We start from the raw sequence: 22,563 nt of genomic DNA, 5'->3' as shown, positions 1-22,563 counted from the left end.
CCGGACATGTCCGGGAAAAAACGGACGTATGGTAACCCTACTCTAATTCCCAACCCCAATTTGGATCTCTGTGTAATTGCAACTTGGAGAGACTCTCATGATCCCACCCTGTGCTGGCACAGAGTTCCAGACAGCCAGTGGCTAGACAGTGTATCACTATGTGTGAAATATTCCTTGAAGCTTCCTTCTCTGATGAGCAATTGGACAACTCAGAACTGCTATCCATAGCCTCTGACCACCTCCAAGTCCCTTTCTCAAGGTCTGTGAAAAAACAGAATGGCACCACCCCAAGGTCTCTCTATATTGCAGTACATTCCTGTTAAAAGGCATATTGCAGTGTAGAAAGGCCACCTAACTGAAACGTGGGTGGAGGGGGGAACTTCAAAATGACCGGGCTGCCACAGTACTTGCAGATGCACAAGAAAACAGAAGGGGTTCAAATGTAGATCTCTCTCAGATAAGAGAGACAAGTTTTGAAGAGAAAGCAAGACTACTTCCCCCTTCCCCATTTCACACCCACTCCTGCAAACAAATACATGAGCAAACCCAATTCATTGCTATTGGTGTATGTAGCTAGGAATCCTAGACACGTTTTTCTGTGCACTGCATCTTTAAATGTCTAACTTCTCCACAGCTTTCCTGAGACAGCAGCCATTTTGTTCTCAGAGCTGCTAGGAGCCTGTGACACTGAAGATGCAGGCATATTGTACTTTCCCTGGAGGGTTTTTACTCGTGTACTGTGTTGCTATTTACCTTAATTTAAAAGGAAGTTTTAAAATGAGAGTTTTTAGACTGAAAGCAGGTGGCTGCTCTTTGTGTATGAAAAACATGACAACTGCCATAGAAACATTTACTAGCTCTTACTATTGCAAAGCAGTCTTAACTATGGAAATCATTGCCCTGTCACTACGAGCTACATTAGCATGAAATTTCCTATAAATCAGAGGACCACATAACACCGTACTGGTCCTTAGGCAAATACATTATGCATGCTTCCTTGCTCCCGGTTTTAAGGTCCTGACTGATGACTGGGTCAGGTGACCAAATGTCACATGAAAGCAACTCAGACATAGAGGGTTTTGCCTTTTAGAGACAGCTGACTGAGATAGGGAAGGGAAGTACTCATAAGGAGTTTGAGTAAACAATGCAGCTGGGAAAGGCTTTAGGAAAGATCAGGCACTAGGCCAAAGGTTGGGGAAGGAACTGTGAAATCTGTCAACTCAAATACACATTTTCTCCACAATGAACCATTTTGTTAATAAACTAGACCCCCAAAAGTGGATGTTACTTGAAGCACGAGTGTATTGGGGAGCCCAAGAAGGGGAAACTGAGGCAATGTAAACATGACCTAGGGTGACCAGATGTCCCCATTTTATAGGGACAGTCCCGATTTTTGGGTCTTTTTCTTATATAGGCTCCTATTACCCCCCACCCCATCCTGATTTTTCACACTTGCTGTCTGGTCACCCTAACATGACCTGATGAGGGTAAGATAACCTCATCACAGACCAATTTAAACTTCAGGAAGAGGGAAGTGTTGCCAATTCTAAAGCTTAAGGCTTGATGCCTTGTCTACCATATAATTTTGTTTACCCATTTTTCAACTATAAGGCAGCTACACCGGCTCTACCATGGATGTGATCATTGATTCAGACAGGACTTAAGTATTTTTACTGCCATTTCATGAGCTCAGATCAGGCTTAGACAACACAGTGGTAGAATGGTGCTGTGCCACTTGTCTATAATATAAAACTCCAGGACGGTTACTCTGTGTATCCAGTGCTGTTGTAGTCATCTCAGTCCCAGGATATTAGAGAGACAAGGTGGGCGAGATCTTTTATTGGACCAACACCTACCTGGTCACTCTGTCTGTAGGTCACTTTAAAGCCTGAAATGTCTGTTGCGTTAAAGTGACGGACACAGATACAATTGTGGGAAGCAGCTATGTTGATCCAGGCCTATCGTTTCATTGAGGAGTTTTGAGAACATCTTAAGCCACTGCATACTCTGTACCGAAGGCAGCTTGCAAGGGGAGAATGCACTCAGATGGAGCCAACCCAAGGAGCCAACCTTCCCTCTCTGTTTAGAAGGGGGTTTATGAAATGTAGATAAGACTCTTGTGTGGTGAATCTCAGTGTTCATGTACTGCTTTGGGAGGTAAGGGTGTGGGGGAAGACTGCATTATAAATCACCTAGAAATAGAACTCTAGAGGCTGGGTGCATCCCATCCCCTACTGACTACAAACACAGAGCTTTTTATAAACCTATCAGGTGGCAGGATTTTGAGGGGTGGAGGTGGGGATTGTGCATGGAAAACTACCAGATTACCAGCTTGCACACTCAGCATCAGGAGAAAGAAAGAGGAAAACTCCCAGCTTTGGGCTTCAGCTGATACTTGATTGCAGGTATAAACATTACAGGCTGCATCAGCAAAGCTGTAGAGAGCCAGCCATAAACCTCCCGAGAGGGGGTTTAAAAGGGAAGGCTGACACGGCAAGTTCAGAGCCAGTGTGTTACTTGGAAACATCCTGAGCAGCTAAAAATATACAAGCAGTCTTTATGGAGAAAGCCAACCGGAAATCTCTTCCCCTCCCCAACTCAAAAGAGGAGGGTGGGGGGTGGGCAAAGGCATTATGGAAAATCCCAGAGAGCATCCAGTTTATGGAAATTTTGTGTATGTGTAAACACCTGTGCTGTTTGGTGTAGCCGCCGGCCACTCCACAGTTCTAATACCGGAACTGTTAGATGTAGGAGGGGCTCATGGAAATCATCCTACCATCACCTTTAATGACCTCTCCCTGCTTGATCAGGTCGTGCCCCCCTCATAGCAGCTAGTAAAACCTGATCCCTTCTGACCCCATGAGTATTAACTTCCGCCATTAAAACTTCTACAGTTCCTTCCATTCATGCATCTCAAAGCCCTTTTCAAATGAGAACTAAACCTCACAATATGCTTGGGATGCAGGTAAGAATTATCCCCATTTGACACATGGTGAGACAGACACACAGAGGTCAAGGGAATTGTCCACAGTCACATACACAGTGTATGGCAAAACTGGGACTAAAACATGTAATCCTGAGTATCAGCCTCCTGCTTTAACTGCTACACCACATTGCATCCCATAAATGCCAATACATTAATAGGAGCCATGGCTGGAATATGTTACTGGAGAGGGGAGGGCAAAGCAGTCACTAAGGTCAGCTTTTTCAAAAGGGCTTAGCACCCAGCAGCTTCCATTGAGAACAATAGGATCTGCTGGGTACAGAGCTTTTTTGAAAGTCTGGCTGCATTTGTTGGTGCTGGGCACTTTTGAAAGCCTGCCTGAACAGCAGCGGAAAATCTGGCCCCAGAAGGGGAGCTCTTTTGCTCAGCTGGCAAATAAACCTTAGACCAGGTATAAAAAAAAAAAGAAAGATTTGGCTTGCAGAGTCTTTATTATTGGTGATAATGCAAGAGCCAGAGAGAACCCAGCTTGCCTTTCAGATTCTCTTCTGAGTTTGTAGGGCTGGCAACCGGGGGTCAGAAGTAGTATTTTCTACTTGTAAACAGAGCAAATCTGATCTGGAGACACTTTCAGACAAACCTGGAATCACACAGTGCTATTATTTAATACACAGTCACTTTTCAGAGCAGATGCCCACTTTAAAAGGAATCCTCAATCATTCACTAGAACAGGTGAGATGAAAGTGGAGGTCAGCTGGCATTAGTTATAAAGGGTGAAATTGCCTAGAGTGGCAAGCACCCTTTAGATAAGCATTTCTAATTCTATCTGATTAGACAATAGCTATTTTTAACCTATTTGCTCTAATGCAGAAACCCCCTGGAGAATGCAGGAACCCCATGAGGCCTTTTTTATGCATCTGCACATTCCAAAGATTCAGCCAGTCTGGCAGCCTATGCCAGGACTCAAAGAAAACCCATCTTCCTTTCAGCAGTGAGAGATGCTTCTACCAGTGAGAGAGACACACACATGCGCGCGGAGAATTGAAAGGCAGCAATTCACATCCCAACTACTGGAATAGCTAGGAATGATATTGTGAATATGCAGCCCCCTTTATTTGCTTTAATTACCTTTGGTGGTATACTGTGATAATGGAAGTTCAAGGTTTCTGTTATTACCTAGGTTTTTCTAAAGAACCCATTATTGCAGTACCTAGAGGCTACATTTTAGGACTTAGTAATTCCACTGTATACAAGTCTAGGAGACATCATAATATAGCACAGAGTGAGATGGTCAGGATCTCTAATTATACTAGTAGTAATTTAAAATTGAGCTCATATCAGCTCTGTGTTGTACTGGAAAGGAGTGTTCACCAGTGCCTCAAGCTAAGAGGGGTCAGTACTGCTGGGATCTACTGTCACTTCTACACAGATTCACTAGTGTGACCTTGAGCAAATCACAGCCTCTTAGTTTATCAGCCTATACAATAAGGATAATACCTACCTCACAGGTGTTGTGAGACTTAATTCTTGAATGTTCATAAGATGCTTGAGGTCACTGGATGAAAGCTGCTATAGAAGGACAAAGGATTACTGTACTAGCTAGGGCTACTCAATAGATTTTAACTGGGGTTCAGAAAGCCCCTGGGTGAATGTACTGCTAGGAAACTTAACGCAGCTATTAGGGCAGTGGTTCTAAACTTTTGTACTGGTGACCCCTTTCACATAGCAAGCCTCTGTGTGCAACCCCCCCTTTTAAATTAAAAACACTTTACATATTTAACACCATTATAAATACTGGAGGCAAAGTGGGGTTTGGGGTGGAGGCTGGCAGCTCATGACCCCCCCCCAGTAATAACCTGATGACCCCCTGAGGGGTCCCAACCCCCAGTTTGAGAACCCCTGTATTAGAGAATCATGCTAGGATGGTGAGAGTCTCAGAAAAAAGTCCAGAAGGGGGAAAAGAATAGGGCTCTGAATAAGAACGACTCAGTTCTGAGAGCTGTATAGCTATGGAATCACATCCCTTTTGGGCAGTTTTGCAACAAGCCAAACAACCTTCATGGTTTTAACTGGTCCTAGAAGGATATTCAGCCATATCACCAGTCCGTTCATCAAATCCCCAGGACTGGAATAACAGGGAATGTGGTAAGCCCAGAAGTAGGTGCATTGACAGAGCCTGGGGAGGGCCCAATCAGGATTTGAACAGCAGATATCTTTACAGATCAAGACAAGGATGCATTAGCCTAGTCTAGCCAAACCAATCAGAAGAAGCATAGACTGAACTTACCTGCACTATCCCTCAGTCTAGTTAAAACTGATAGTCCTTCTCTTCCACAAGCCACAAATTCACTCAAGCTCTAACATTACAAGGTGACTAGAAACTGGTTCTGAATAAAGTATATCCCTCCCCCGCTCAGCCATTTCCTTGGAGAAGATTTCAAGCCTTGTATGCCTTCACTGTGGTTTCCTTGAAGTCTCAGCTGTTCCAGGGAAAGTAAATAGGGTTTAAAATTAATTATCAATTAAAATGAGGTTAATCAGCACCAGGCTAGTCATCTATTATCCTTGTAAGTGAGACAGTCCCATCCTCCAGCAAAACCCACAGAAGGAACAAGGCCAACAAGACTTAGCAATGAAGCCTTTTCCCTCATGACCTTTGCTATGTTTAGGAAGAGCAGCTAAAATAAGCCCTAATCCTCAGCCATGCCACACACTGTCAATAACAGCTATATTTAACTCTTTCAGTCTGCTATAGATGCACAAAGAGTCTGGGAAGCAAGAATCCCATATTGCCCTATAGAGCAAGTTGTTATACTACTAGTTGTGACCTATTAAATGGGTGTGAAATCTTAAACATCCTGGCACAGAAGGGGTTAATGTCTCCAAGGCCACTGTACCCCACAGCCATCCATTCAAAACATTTCATTAGGTGAGGCAGATTCACATGCGCTGGCTTTTTTGACCCTAAGTGGAGAGGCTGACTCAGAAATGCAGCTGAAAGAACTGCAATTAGCTACAATCCTTCCCTTACCCGTGGTTAGGGCATTGAGCTAGGACTTGGAAGAGCTGGGTTCAAATTCCTGCTCTACTAGGGCTTCCTGTGTGTCCTTAGCAAAGTGACTTCGTCTTTCTGTGCTTCAGTGCCACATTTGTGAAATGGGAGCAATAATACTTCCCTACCTCAGAGGAGTGTTGTGAAGATAAATATATTAAAGGTTCATAAGTGCTGTGAGATTTACTAATGGAAAGTGCTATATAAGAAATAGGTATTATTATTATATTAGTCCTTCCAATTTTTTGTTTAGCATAGTGATTCCCCAACTCACACCAAGAGGCCTACATTGGCAATTAGTCAGAAATGGTGAGGGCCACACCTAACTTGTATATATTTACCTGCCATTTTAAATAAAAAATGAATTAGTGCAAAGCTCAGAATATTTGTTTGGCCCTCTTTCTTCATTATTAGATAAACATTAATGTTTACTGCTGACACTTCACGAGCTATGAAAACCAAAAGCCAAGACGTTCACTAGACTGCTGCAGAGAAACAGCTGGCATGGGCTATATGGCCTATGAAAATTGTTTATCAGTGCAGAATGCACATCTGTAGTCAGGAAAAGTTTTCTGAGAAGTCACTTAATTGCTGTGTCTCAGTTTTCTTATCTGTAAATTGGGGACAATGCTTTCTCTCAGAGGGAAGTTGTGAGGTATATAATTTATTAAGTTTAAATCTTTCAGATTGTCAGGAAGAAGGTTTTAAGATTGGGCTTGATCCAAATCTCATTGATGTCAATGGAAAGACACCCATGGACTTCAGATGGTTTTGGGTCAGGCCTATACTGAACCAGGGGATGGCTGCAGGTGTGTTATAGGTGGCCCCCCTTAACCCTTGTGCTGCACTTGGTGCCTCCTTGATCTAGTATACATCTCTCAGCCTCCCAGGCTGTTCTTGGAAGTTTAGTGCTGGTTGAAAAGAAAGGAGAGGGAGATTTTCAAAGGCACAAATGAGGGTTAAATGATCAACCCCCATTGGCTTTTAATGAGAGTCAGTCACCAAACTGCTCTTTGTGCCTTTAAAAATCTCCTCCAGAATCTCTATGGGACTGTGGATTATTCTGAAGCCAGAGTGCAGCGGCCTCTCTCTGCAGCACTGGGGTAGAGTGGGATCCTTGTATTTTCCATAGCCTGGTTGTCTCCTGCAGCTGCTCATTGCATTCTAGCCCAGGAAACAGAATAGAAATAGCCATTCCTCCTCTCTTTAGCATCCCTTTGACCTCTGTTTCCAATGTCTTTTTGTCCCTATTTTAAAACAGTCTATTAGCAGAGAAAGTGCATGCATACACTAGACTTCACTCTCAAAATATATATTAAAGAAACAAAATAAAAACAATGTGTTCCAATCTGGTACTGCAAGTCATTAGGGGGAGGCTCAGCTGTCACTGCCCTAATAGACTTGATGCAAACAGCTTCCTGCCAAGAAGTGCCATGTAGTACTGAGGCCTTCCCTTTGCTGAGGCTGGGAATGGGGTTATGTATGAAATAAATGGGGTTAATCTATATGATTCAGAGAATGGTGTACCAGAGGACTCATAAAAGCAATAGAGTGCAAGATTGAAAAACCTTAATAGTGAACTATACACAAGGTTAATCCGGCTCTTATTAGTGATTAGGAGATACTATGGAGAAGCCTTGAGGGGCAGAGCCTTAATGAGTCATGAAGTGTGTACACAATGGATATGGAATCAATTAACAGGATGGGAAGGCAGCAAGGTCTCTAGATTCCGATACCACTGCACCTTTACCCTGAGGAGGGGAGACAAAGGCAGAAGAAAAAGAGAGAGAGATTATGGTTATAGGGAAGAAGGCCATGTGGGCCCAGAGTTCAAACCTGGTTGAGGTCACATATGAAAGCTAGTTTGGTAGCTTTAGGCTGGTCCATAACTATTCTATCTTAGATTTTATACTGACATCCATCACCATAGCATCTGAGTGCCTGCCATATTGCCAAACCAGCCCGCAGCTTGGCTAGATTTGCTTAAATGACAGCTTCTTCTCAAGAAAAGCCCAAGTATGGAATACTAAGAATGCTACAGATCAAGATTTAAGCATGGTGGGGGGTGGGGAGAGAGGTGTCCATATCAAGGGAAGTAAAGAGGTGTTTTTCTATGGCAAGAGAGAGATACAATAGCAGAATAGTGTGCAGCGGAAGTTTGTACGGTGCCGTCTTATATCCAGTTACAGTAATTCTCTTTCAGGAGCCCTGAATTGGCACCTCAACATTTAGTTAAGAGGCAGAAATATACACCTACCTCCTAAACAGTTTGATTTGCTCTCCGATGTCAACCAATCAGCACTGCTCTGGGGAAGGCAGGAACTGGAAAGCAGATGTGCACACCCGGAATCCCACTCAGTCACTTGAGTTCCTGTATCCAGTTACTTTCTCAACAAATAGACTTGTAAAATGAAGCAGCCTTTTCCAAGGCACAAGTAATGGGTGGGGGTAGGGAGAATGTAGTCAGCACCTCTTGTGTCCAGTCTCTTCATTTTTGTTTAATGTTTCTATTTAGGTCTTTATACCACATTCCAGATTTCTGAGTGTGGGCTAAAGTATACCAAAGAAAAAAGAACAGGAGTACTTGTGGCACCTTAGAGACTAACAAATTTATTTGAGCATAAGCTTTCGTGGGCTACAGCCCACTTCTTCGGCTATGCATCCGAAGAAGTGGGCTGTAGCCCATGAAAGCTTATGCTCAAATAAATTTGTTAGTCTCTAAGGTGCCACAAGTACTCCTGTTCTTTTTGCAGATACAGACTAACACGGCTGCTACTCTGAAACCTGTCATTATGCAAAGAAAAAAGTAAGTGATGCTAATCCCTATTTATCTGGGGTAACACTTGTGTAAATTCTTGTCTAAACACACAAATTGGACTGCTTTAACTATGCTAGTATAGTTAAAGCAGTATCACTCCCCTAGTTTGGAGGCAGTTATACAGGTATAAAGGTGCTTTATAGTAGTATAGCTTTTCCCATATGGGAAGGGGAATGAGTATACTGGTATGTCATCTTTATATTGGTATAACTGCTTCCATCCCAGGGGTTGTACTTTAACTCTTTCAGGAGAAAAGTCACCAGAATTCTTACACTAGTCCAAAAGCTGCATGTAGACAAAGCCCAAGGAATAAAAAAGAGTCTAGGCACTTGGAATGACCAACCCTTCAAAGTAAATTGAGTCATTGCTATCTATTGCTGTGATGAGGAGTGTGCTGCCCTCTCGTGGTGCAATGTGTGCATCTTCAGAAATATCTCCCTGCTTGGAACTTGACTTTTTGCCATTATTTTGTGCCAGTCAGGCACTCAGAGTTAAAAGGGGCAGAGTTGATATCCCCACTATGGCATACCCTGTCTGGGAGAACAAGAGAGAGAGAGAGAGTGTGCACATTTTGCTGTGCTCTCGAGTCCCCCTTCTCTGATGACTGCTTCATGGAGTGAGTTTTGGTGGGGAACAGAAGGAGACTCATGCAGCCCACCTCAATCAGAATGAGTGTTATGTGTTACTGTGATGCAGAAACAAAGCGGGAGAGAGAGTGTCTCCGATTGCCACTTGGCTGGTTAATGAGTGGTATTGATGGACTCTGAAAGGAAGCCTTGCCTAGAATACTGGTTCTGTAAGGTGGGATCATGATAGTGAGGGGTGTACAAATAGAGGGTGGTGGGTGCTGAAACCTCCCATAAGGATGCAGAGGAAATAAGGTATGAGGAAACAGCTGTCCCCGTCGGTAATTAAACCTAAGCTCTCTAGCTTCAAATCACCGCTTGCTCTATCGCTTGAGCCAAAGACTAAGTATGTTACACCAGGCTGTTTGTTGCCAGGCCTGTAACTCCCAAGAAACAAGTGAAGATGTACCTACCTTGAGGGGCTTGACAACTGCCCATTTACAGAGCTGAACACGTTGGAACCTGGTTCCTCACTCCCCGTGACGCATAAGGTATCTTCTTTAGGCCTTCCTCAGGCTTGGAAAGTGCCCACTATGACAAGTCCTTCTTCATTCCTCAGGCATAAAATGAAAATGATATGGACTAGACAGATTATGGAGCATGTGCAATGCCTATTTTCCAGAGACCATTGTGCTATGGTGCTGTGATGCCATCTCTTCTCACAGGGTAAGCAGGTCTTCCTTAGCTGTCTTCCATAATGATATAATGCCACCTACAAACTAAGGGTTGCTTGAGTTGCCATCTTTTGGATGAGATGTAAAATCAGAATCCCTGACCCCTTCTTGTTATAAAAGATCTCAAAGCAATTTTTGCAAGGGTAAAAATGTTAACTTTGGTGGTCCTGGTCAAGTTAGGTAGCTACATTCTGTCTACCTACATTCCCATAGAAGGTTCGGTATTATATATTTCCCTGCTTTAAATTGTTGTGTAAGTGGGCTGAACTATAAAATAGCAAGTGCATTCCACCCCAGAAGGGGCTGAAGTGGTTCATTATATATCCACAAGGATGGATTAATCCCATTGTCATTATTTGATTCCACCAGAGGTCACTAGCAAGCTGTGCCCTGTTTCTCTGCTAGAGACACAGGCAGGGGCCCCTACTGCCTTTTCCATGGCACTGGGGAAAAAAGCATCATTGGACCATCAGAGATATGACTAAGTCATATAAGCAGCATCCAAATAATCCCACTGCATCACCAATAAAACAGGAAGGCCAGGTTCCTACAGGGAAATAACAGACATAGCACTATAAAGATGGGATAATTTCTCCTGCTGAAATTGTAGAGCTTTCCTATAGAAGGTCACTGGCAGGCATCACTCAGAAGGGGGGAAATAGAGGGTATTTTTACAAAGGAAAAAAAAATCTCATGCATAAAGTTTCTTTACCAATGAATATCTGGAGTGTACACAATAGCTAAGACAGTCCTACTTGGATGACTATAAAGGCAACTTCTAGATGACTCTTGCTTCAACATTGTGGTGGCAAACTGATTTAAAATGACAGAACTGAGTTTTTAATTAATGGAGATATCTTATCTCCTAGAACTGGAAGGGACCTTGAAAGATGATCAAGTCCAGCCCCCTGCCTTCACTAGCAGGACCAAGTACTGATTTTGCCCCAGATCCCTAAGTGGCCCCCTCAAGGATTAAACTCACAACTCTGGGTTTAGCAGGCCAATGCTCAAACCACTGAGCTATCCCTCCCCCTGTTGCCTAGGTCTTTACAGCTTCCACATAACAGTGCTGTGTGAGAAGGAGTTAACAGGAGGTGTAAAGTAGAAAACCTAATAGTGACCAAATACTATGAACTTTGTTATATCCTTTGCATCTGCTGAAAGGGGACATAACCCTTCATGTTTCTGAATTTAAGTCAAACAGTAATTTTTAAGAGGAAAAGTTCCTTGGAGTTTGTTTATCCCAAAAATGCCTACTGTAGAGTTTGTTGCACCTCTTTTAAAGCACTGTAGGTGAAAATATACTAGACTAGATGGACTACTAGTCTGATGCAGAATGCTGATTCCTATGTTCCTACTTGGATCCCTTCTTCAGAATAGTGATTTCTGATTTTCAAATAGATTCTCCAGTTGCATAAATAATCATGTTATACTTTAAGACTTCTTTATGTTGAGAGCTGAAATCAAATGCCATTTTTAAGGTGCAATATTAGGTCAGCATGTTTTTTTTTTAAATTCCTTCATAATAAGAATGTTACTCAGGTTAGTAGTGTAATGGAAGTAGCATCTCACCATATGGCTTGAATGACAGCACAATGCTGGGGGCAAGCTGCGGATCTATGGAGGTGACAGGCATCTTCTAAGGAAAAGTGTGTAATGAATGTGCTCTATGACCACATTGCCACAGGACTTCATTCAAGCTTTCATTAATCGTCTCTGGCCTTCTTGGGTATGAAAAGCTGACTCAAGGGTGGGACTTTGAAAAGCACCTCAGGGACTCAGGAGCACAAGTCCCACTGAGAGTCAATGTGGGCACTTAGGCACTTTTGAAAGTCTCACCCAAAGTGTAAGCCAAGGCAGTGCAATCTTCCTGAGTCTCAAACAGCTGGAAATGGTGAAGGTGAATTCACCCATTAACCATACTGGCAAATTAACATGGACAACTTAAAATATTAGCATTAGACTATAAAGTGGATAGAAAGCTGGCTAAATTGTCAGGCTCAACGGGTAGTGATCAATGGCTCCATGTCTAGTTGGCAGCTGGTATCAAGCGGAGTGCCCCAAGGGTTGGTCCTCAGGCCAGTTTTGTTCCATATCTTCATTAATAATCTGGAGGATGGCGTGGACTGCATCCTAAGCAAGTTTGCAGATGACACTAAACTGGGAGGAGTGGTAGATACACTGGAGGGTAGGGATAGCATCCAGAGAGACCTAGACAAATTAGAGGATTGGGCCAAAAGAAATCTAATGAGGTTCAACAAGGACAAGTGCAGAGTCCTGCACTTAGGACGGAAGAATCTCATGCACTGCTACAGACTAGGGACTGAATGGCTAGGCAGCAGTTCTGCAGAAAAGGACCTAGGCGTTACAGTGGACAAGAAGCTGGATATCAGTCAACAGTGTTCCCTTGTTGCCAAGAAGGCTAACGGCATTTTGGGCTGTATAAGTAGGGGCATTGCCAGCAGATTGAGGAACGTGATCGTTCCCCTTTATTCGACATTGGTGAGGCCTCATCTGGAATACTATGTCCAGTTTTGGGCCCCATACTACAAGAAGGATGTGGAAAAATTGGAAAGAGTCCAACGGAGGGCAACAAAAATGATTAGGGGGCTGGAGCATATGACTTATGAGGAGAGGCTGAGGGAACTGGGATTGTTTAGTCTGCAGAAGAGAAGAATGAGGCGGGATTTGATAGCTGCTTTCAACTACCTGAAAGGGGGTTCCAAAGAGGATGGATCTAGACTGTTCTCAATGGTACCAGATGACAGAACAAGGAGTAATGATTTCAAGTTGCAGTGGGGGAGGTTTAGGTTGGATATTAGGAAAAACTTTTTCACTAGGAGGGTGGTGAAGCACTGGAATGGGTTACCTAGGGAGATGGTGGAATTTCCTTCCTTAGAGGTTTTTAAGGTCAGGCTTGACAAAGCCCTGGCTGGGATGATTTAGTTGGGAATTGGTCCTGCTTTGAGCAGGGGGTTGCACTAGATGACCTCCTGAGGTCCCTTCCAAGCCTGATATTCTATGATTCTATGATTAGCTCTTTCATTGCTGATGGGACGCAGAGAGGGTGGAACTGAGAGTTGTTGCAGAGAAGGAAGTACAAATGGAAGAAAGGAGGAGAGACAAAAAGCCAGGACAAAGGGAAAGCCGCAGAGTAAGAAAGATGGTGAAGTAATAGGAAGATAGGGCAGAAATAGCGGTGGTCTAGAAGGGGAGCAGACTTTTCCCACTGAGTGATACTGAATGCGACAGTATAGTACTTAACAATAATAAATAAGGATAAAGACTTACAGGTGTGATTTTCACAGTCATTTTGGGGATTCAGATGACAATTTGCTAAAGGGATTTGGGTATCCAATTCCCATTAGAAGCTGGGTGTCCAAAATCTTTAGACAGCTTGCAAAGTCTCGTATTAAAATTGTAGCTCCTGCATAAAGACCAGATTCTACCCTTGATGTTTGTGCAAACCTCACATTGAGAGCAGTGGAAGAAATGCTGTGGATTGAGGCTAGCATGTACTCCTAAATCTGTAACCCATGAACTGTAATTAAAAGTGGTATTTGGCCTTTTCCACAGAAGAAGTTTGATGCTTCTGCCATTGCTCCTCACTACACTTTGGTTGGTTGGTTTTTTGCTCTTTTAATGTAAAATAAAAAGATCATTCTGAAAGAACATATGGAATAACAATGATCAGCTTGCTAGAGACCCAAATGGAAAAAGAAATCAGCTTGCTTTAAAAAAGACATTTCTTTCTCTTCTCTTCTCTTCTCTTCTCTTCTCTTCTCTTCTCTTCTCTTCTTCTTCATCAGAGTGGATGGCTTCACAAAGCAGGAAAGAAATGCTTCCTGAAAGACAAGCCATAGTCAAATGCTCAGCTATACCATCTTCAAAACTTATGGAAAACCCTGTGCATTAGAAACGCATCTTGGAAGAGGGCATTTAGGGATTGTCTATACTCAAACTGGAACTGAAATAACTAAGTCAGTTTTAAGACACCCTTAATCCACAGGAAGTGTGTCTACATACAGACTTTCTCTGAAATGAGTACAGATGTGTATTAAAACTGACTTAATTATTTCAGTGAGACAAGGTGGGTGAGAAAATATCTTTTAATTGTACCAGCTTCTGTTGGTGAAAGAGACAAGCTACACAGAGTTCTTCTTCATGTCTATTTCACCAACAGATATAAAAGATATTACCTCATCCACCTTGTCTCCCTAATATCCTGGGACCGACACGGCTACAACAACACTGCAAACAATGGAAGATATTTGATTATTTCAGTTCCAGTTTGTGTGTAGACAAGCACTTACTTTTGGAGTCCCAGTGGGAAAAACAAAGGAAACTTGGCTCCAAACAAGATAGCCAGCAAATATTTAGATGTGCTCAGGATCCTACTAACCTAGAAGATCTGAAACCCATGAGGCAGAATCACTTACCTCATGCAAATAATAACAGGAAAAACTCAATGACATTCATCATTTTCTTTTAAAATGTCAAACAAAGAATGCAAGACTGATAGCCCAGCAACGTTGCTGCTGCCGTCTGTCAGCAACTCATTTAATCAATGGAGACATTCCTTCTAATAATACTCTGGACTCCATTTAATTTCCATTACATCATTGTTTTCTCTTGGTAAAACTGCACACTGCTTACGTCTACCAATAAATACTTTAAGGATAACATCTCTTTCTCCATCTTGCATCTTTCTCCTACCATTTATACTTTTCGTTTCACATGGTTTAATGTGTATCTTTTGGGTGAGAGCTTTAAAACTAAAGTCCTGTCTGCGCTATATAGAGCCTGAAGATCCCATGGCACATTTAGTTTTGAGTAGCAATTTGCCCTTGATTGCTTGGCTAGGATTCCACCCATGTGCCCTTCTCAGGGTGTGTTGGTTACCTAGCACCTTTCCTTCCCTTCTAGGTGGCAGCATTTCAGGGACGCTATCTAAATGTGAAATATTACTATTTTTGACACGTCTTCTATTCTTGTGCTCTGAGATTTCCCCCCCACACCATTTACACACCTTCTTTACCCTAACACCAGTAATCCAAGCTAAACTAAAGTCCACATCAAGAGGAAAAATAACTCCAGGCTGCAAATAATAAAAGAAAATAATCTATTTGCTGTTTTGACCTTTCAGGCTTTGGTGGCTTGTATGAAAGCAAATAAAACAATCTAATTATTTGAAGCATAGTATGTTGTTCCCTTCAGGAGATGAGCAGTGGATTACTGGTTTGGAGATTGGAATGATGGCTTCTCTTGAAAGGTTATCAGCCTCTTCAATTACTTGCCCTGTATGAAACGGATGCGAAGCAAGGGATGTGCAAAAGCAATAATGGATCTTGCTTGTGTGGGTGATATCCTCTAATACACAAACATAGTCTAAAATATGAGGCTAAATATAGGAGGAATCTGGTCAGAAGGGATGGACGGTAGAGAAGGAATTAGAATAAGCAACAAGCAAACAAACAAAAAAGCCAAATTAAACAGATGTATTATTCATTGAAAAACAGCTGTTATGATGAATTCAGGACTTCTTATCCATTCGGCCATATCCAAATAGTTATAATTTCTTCTGGAGAATTGAGTCACATGACTGCAATTCCCAACTTCAGTAGCCAAACTGCCACCCTACTTATCAGACATGAATTTTTCAGTGTTTAATCCAGTAATTAAAGAGTCATTCATCTCCCATTATATAGACACAAATTAAACTGGATTCTACATATAGCTGATGTGTTCCCGTTTGCTAGCACACGGGTAGTCAATACATGGACCGTGGGCCAAATCTGGACCACCAGATGCTTTTGGTTGATAATCAACTGAACATGAGCTCCCAGTACAATGCTATGGCCAAAGGACATTATTCTGGGGAAGTTCTATGGTTTGTGTTATACAGGTCAGAGTAGATGATCACAATGGTCCCGTCTGACCTTGGAATCTATGATTCAGTCTCAGCAGATCACCAGATCATAGATTTTAAAGCCAGAAAGGCTCATCAGATTGTCTAGTCTCACCTTCTGTATATCTCAGCCCATTGAATTTCAGCCATTGCATTGAGCCCAATAACTTGTGTTTGGCTAAAGCATATCTCCCAGAAAGGCATCCAGCCTTCATTTGAAGCAGTGGGTTGGCAGTGCTGGGGTTTAAGAGCTTGTCCCAAATGATGCCGTTCAATGGATGTGATGTTCATGATGACTGCTATAATGTGTGCTTTTAAAGCTGTGTGCTGCTCTGCATTATGGCTCTGGCTGGACTTGGTGAAAGATGCTCAAGAAACACAGTGATATTAGCTTTGGATCAGTGCCTCTTGGAGGTGAACAAATCCCACTCCCCCCCCCCAAGTTTTGGCAAAGTTTTGTAGTTTTTAAAAGAGGGGTCTGGCTGCCCATTAAGAATGATTGGTTTTAGATTACTTACTGTACAGCATTCAGTCCATAGGGAAGGAGTGTTTAAATTATTAATCACTAGGAATACATTATTTTCCTGAGCATAATTTTATTGTTGTATAACTTCATACCATTGCAGCTTTAGATACCTTCTATTTTCAATTTCCCCAGAATCAGGTCCATCCTTCACTTTTCTAGAAGGTGCTCCCCGAACCTCCACATTTTGAATGCCTTCTCATTCGTAAAGTTCAGCAAGGCTTCGAAGATGTGAACCTTTCAGACTGTAGGTAGAATTGGTGTATGACTTTGGGTAGTGTTTTTCTTCTTCACATTAAGTCCTTAATATTGAAAATAGGCAGCAGACATTTTTTTTCTCAACACCACTGAAGCTGCCTACAGCTCCCAGATGGACAGTTGCAGACACCATCAGTCACCAACAACCATATACACTCTATCACACAACAACACTGACACCTTGAATAGCTCAGGAAGCCTAAAGGTAGGGTGGGGAGAGAAAGCAGTTCAGGATAGTTTGATCTTTGTCATTAAGATCTTTGCCTTTTTTCCTGCTTTATATGGCCCTAGGAGCACTTTGGGTTTTTTTACTGTAGGCCAAAGTTTGTTGTTCAAGGCAAGAAAGCCTTTGGGGGAAAAGGCCTAATTACAAGTGCTGTGTGAACTGTAATGTCCTGGAAAATCCCCTTTTAGATGCCAGAGCAGGACTTGGAACAAACCCAGGTTTTTGCAGCAGGCACAGCAAAGGGCTTTTGGAGTTTAGTTAGTAGTGTGCAGATACACAGACACTATAGACATGTTCAATAAAGCTGAGAGACCACTTGAATTCAAGAAGCTTACCATAGCCCGCAACACTTGATTAACCACTATAAGATTCTGTGCAGATGACAGTTTTCATGTGCATGCCGGGGGGCTGGTTTAGCAGGCTAAATGTTTGCAATGCCCTGTTCCCAACAACATACATCCTTCCTAAGCTATTAGCATCTATGCTATTTACTGGATGGGGATTTCTGGAGGAGACCTTTTAAAATAAGAGACATTCTAGCTGTTTTGCCAAAAAATTAAAGGCCTGATCACCCCCCTCCCTCTGCTCCTCACTGAAGTCACTGAAAACTACAAGTACTAATTGATCATAAAACAGGCCTTGTTCCACACCAGCATGCTTCTTCTCGTGCTAGTGAGATTCTTTTCTTTGTGGCTACAGGTCAGCTCTCTGTTCAGCAAAGGAACTGTTTCAGCTGCAGACTGCCATCTGGGATGGAGAATGTTGCTGCCCCATTGACATCAGCATCAACTGGGCATTTCCCCTTCAGCTCTGAACTGATCTGGGACCTTCCACAAAACCAGTAAGTTGGTTTCTTTCCAGGCCCCGAAAGCCAGCCCTGGCTGGCTGTGAATAACCCATGCTCTTTCGAGAAGATCAGCAAGAAGCCTTCAACCTAGTCATAAGTTGGCATCAGTTACATTTCCAAGGCTTTTTTGTGTGTGGGGGGGAGGGAGAGGGTAAATGAAAACTCAGATTATTTTTTTACATTTCTACATTCCTCAAGTGAGGAGCTCTCACAGCTGTGGGTGTGCAACGACTAGCTCTTCTTTCAACAAAAGTATTGATATTTCTGCATGGTAGCATCTTTGCCTGAAGATTTCTGTACCCCCAGTGTTGAACAGTGCATCATGCATTTTCAGATATTACATTTACAAGATCAACTTAGATGAAAATTTACCTATTTCCTTTTCTTCCCACATCTTCCTCGTCCTTATTGGTGGCTAAGACTGTGGCACCTATTTCACGCACAACCCAGAATAACTTTGTGTGGGTTCATTATTGTGAACTAAAGTCAGTCATCACTGAATCTCTTCTTAGTGAACACAAAACAACATTAATTTCCCCGCCGTCACTGTTCAGTATTTGGGTTAGAACCAAGAATGCTGTCAATATTGTGGCGGGTCTGTTTCTCTGGATGTCATATACAGTAAATGCTGTTACAGCTGCTCCGTGGTGATATGAACTGGACTCTTCCTGGCCTTCTGATTGTACTGCTGCTCCGTGCCTGTTAAACTTGGGGCAAACTCTGTTGCAAGGTATGCACCTGAGCTGCTCCATAGTAAATTTGCTTCAAGTCAGGGTGGCCATGTGAAGTTGATGAAACCACAAATTCTTCTGTAGAGTCTCACAGACCTGATCAGTCCTGAGTCACACCAGAGAGATCACCAATAATGGAGCTGAATAATGAGTTGTGGGTCAAGAATATTGTGTGTGAAAACAAAATTTGAAATTTAAGACAAATGAAAAGTACAAGTTTAGTGCCAAACTTCACTCTAATTACATTAAACAAAGAACAGACTTTATTTTGAACTTATTGGTAGAGCTGGATGGGAAACATTTTTCTCATCTCACGAAAATGTTCAAGGTTTCAAAAAAGTTTCCCGCTTTAAATCAGGATGACACAGAGTTGTGGGTTTTTTGGGGAGTGGGGGGCAGAGGAGAGTGTGGGAAGGGAGTGAAAGGAGAGGTGGCACAAGAGAGAGAGCAATAGCTTGCTGGTTAAAGCATGCACCTGGGATGTAGGAGACCCAGCTTGAAGTACCTACTCTGCCTGATTCAGAGCAGAGAATTGAACCTGCCTGTCCCCCGTGCCACTAGGTTCTTGGCTATGTGGGGGCAGGTCTCTCTCAATCCTTCCTGTTGGAGCTGTTCCACCGTGTATAAATAATTAAATATTCTCTGGGTCAGGCCCACCCCAGAATAACCCGTAGCTAGTCTAGTCAAAACCAGAGAGAGAGAGAGACTCTGTAAACCACTCACCCAGACCTGGGAAACAGGCTCAAGTTCTAACGCCACCTGAGTCAGAATAAAGTCTTGCACCTAGGTTTCACACGGCCCATGGGCGTGCCCTGACCAACAGGCTATAAGGCAGCTCACTCTGGTTTTGACCAGACATTTCAACTTGGACCTAAAACTTTCCAGATGAAAGTTTCATTAAAACGCTTCCACAAAAGTTTTGTTTTTGATGACTCAGTAGGGTGTTTTTTGGTGGGAGGTGGGGAGAAAGATTTGTTGAAAATGTCCATGCCAGCTCTACTGATTTGGGATGTTTACATAAACTATTGTTCATGGATCCTCTACTGCATTATAGTAACTGTGTGTTTAATTCATAGTTTAAGTTATTATCTGTGACGGGGTGTACTCACCCTGCACCGGACAAGAAGGCGTTAACTCTTCCTTGGTGGCTGAGGAAACCACACCCCCACAGCCCTACTGGGCATGCTCCAGGTGCAGTGGCTGTATAAAGGCAGGCAGACCAGTTCAGTTAGGGCTGACTGCTGGAGGGGAAGGATACAGGCTCTCGCCAGGGAGCAGCTACCAGCCCACCCCGTAGAAGCCCAAAGCGCTGATGCCCAAAGGTCTGCCGATACCCAGGAGGAGTTGGAGATGCCGGGAACACCCCCAGCCAAACAACCTGAAGACACCCCAACTACTGCCACCAGAACCATGGTAGGAAGTAGGCGGGATGGGGAGGGAATTAGCCATAGTCCCGGACATAGGCAGCGTGTTGTGGTTGGATCCCTGCTGACCTCAGTGGTGGAACCCTCTGCCACTAACAGGGCCCTGGGCTGGGACCCGGTGGAGTAGGGAGGGCCTGGGTCCCCATACCCTAGGCAGCCGCCCTCCCCTAGGGGGCGGCCTGCCTACCTTGTGGTCCAGGGGCTCCTTGGAGACTACGGCCGCTAGGCCCGCCTACCCTGAGAACCAGGGAACCCCCATTGACTTGGACCATTAGGCCTTATTGCCCTGCGATGCAGGACAATCTTATCAGTAGAAGTCCATTGAGCATCCTATCCCGAAGAAATGGGTGTTTGAGGGACAGGGTGTACTCACCCTGCACTGGATGGGGACCCCTACCCTGTCACACTATCCCACATAGTGCAGGTCTAAGGACCATGCGAGTGGGGATGGGAAGAGGGGAAAGGAAAGAGAAGGAAGTAGGTACATGGTTGACTATGTGCTTGGAGAGCAGTTGTGGGAGAATCAAGCTACATAAGCTAGTTTTGCATTTAACTCTGAAAGTGGAGAGGTCCATAGTCATCCTTATTTCTTTCAGGAGCAAGTTCATAGTCTGTGTCCGGCTCCTGTGAAAATTCTCTTTGTCTCCCTGTTAGACTGACAGTTCTAGGGTAAGTACATGCCACTGGAACCATAAAAGTTCACCATCACAGAAAGAGATGACCTCAGGCAGCTAGGGCTGAGTCCATGAACCAAATTGAACATCAGGAAAGAAAGACCTTGAACTGGACTCTATATTCAATAGGGAGCCAGCAGGGCACTGGGGTGAGGTGTTGAGGGTGACTCATGTTACTAGGTCAACTACTGCGTTGAGTACGAGTTGGAGCTTTTTCCAGGTCTAATGGCTTCATTCCTAGGCTGGAGCTTCAGGTCATGAATGCATAAGTCAGCTGGCCAAATCTGCATCTCTCAAGGTAGGTTGTTCTGGCCTGCTGCAAGTGGAATCTTTCTGCAGCCTGGCTGTTTGAATGTCCAAAAGCACTCAGGAGTTGAGAAGGATGCAGAGGCTGTGAACAGATAATACTTTCATATACAGGATACCTCATATAAGATAGGGGACAGATCTGAGCCCTGTAGGTCCGAAGGGATGCGAGTGAGGGCATAGGAGTACTTGGCATGATGACATAATACCACTCTGGTCTATATCAACTTCTATCCCATTTATAATGCTTCCAGGTATCTTAATTGCTTTACTATTGCTGCTCATCAAGTAGACATCTTCATTGATCTAACTATTCATAATGACTGCTCAGTCTTTCCTTAGAGGATACTGGAAGCTCAGAGCCCATTAGCATACTGCGTACGAGAAGTTTAGATTATTTTTGCTTGCACATAATACTTGACACTTCTTTTCATCCTGGAGCATCTTTGCAGACACCGAGAATAATACACAATCACCATTCATACCTACCCAGGGCTCGTTCCATCATTAAGCCCAGCCTGGTCACATCTCTACTTATAATGTCCCATCATCTAGTCAGTGGTTGGCCTCTAGGTCAGACTGAGTTGTTTTGTTTGCTTTATTTTCTTTGGTATCCTATCATCTGTTTGTCTTCTGCTGTGTCCCCACCCTCATAGTATTTTAAATTGTAGCCAATACCAAACTCTGGTTTCACACCCTACTGTCCTTTTAACTTCTTCATTTGTCTTAAAATCATTCCTCTTTACATCTGCCATCTTTTAGAGATCATCTCTACTGCCTTCAGCCTTCTGATGCAGCTCTAGCCACACCACAGACTAATACCATTAGTACACCAGTATGATAAATTTTCACTTTGGTACCAAATATAATGTTTCTGATCAGTCATAATTTTGTCAATTTCTGTGCAGCACTTGTAGCTAAAGCACATTTCTTAATCTCATTCTTAGGGCCCTACCAAATTCACAGCCATGAAAAATGTGTCACAGACCGTGAAATCTAGTCTCCCCCCCCCCATGAAATCTGGACTTTTGTGTGCTTTTACCCTATACTATACAGATTACATGGGGGAGACCAGGGTTTCTCGAATTGGGGGTCCAAAAGGGAGTTTTAGGGGGGTCACAAGGTTATTTTAGGGGGGGTTGCGGTATTGCCACCCTTACTTCTGCACTGCCTTCATAGCTGGGCAGCCGGAGAGTGGCGACTGTTGATCAGGTGCCCCGCTCTGAAGGCAGCGCCCCCCACCAGCAGCAGCGCAGAAGTAAGGGTGGCAATACCATACCAAGCCATCCTTACTTCTGTGCTGCTGCTGGCAGCGGCTCTGCCAGCAGCTGCTGCTCTCCAGCTGCCCAGCAATGAAGGCAGCGCCGCCGCCAGCAGCAGCACAGAAGAAAGGGTACAGTACCCCAACCCCCCCTACAATAACCTACTCCCTCCACAACTCCTTTTTGGATCAGGACTCCTACAATTACAACACCCTGAAATTTCAGATTTAAATAGCTGAAATCATGAAATTTATGATTTTTAAAATCCTATGAATGTGAAATTGACCAAA

Source organism: Trachemys scripta, chromosome 15 (assembly GCF_013100865.1).
Source record: "Trachemys scripta elegans isolate TJP31775 chromosome 15, CAS_Tse_1.0, whole genome shotgun sequence".
Classification (NCBI taxonomy): Eukaryota; Metazoa; Chordata; order Testudines; family Emydidae; genus Trachemys; species Trachemys scripta.
This window is presented reverse-complemented; position numbering follows the sequence as displayed.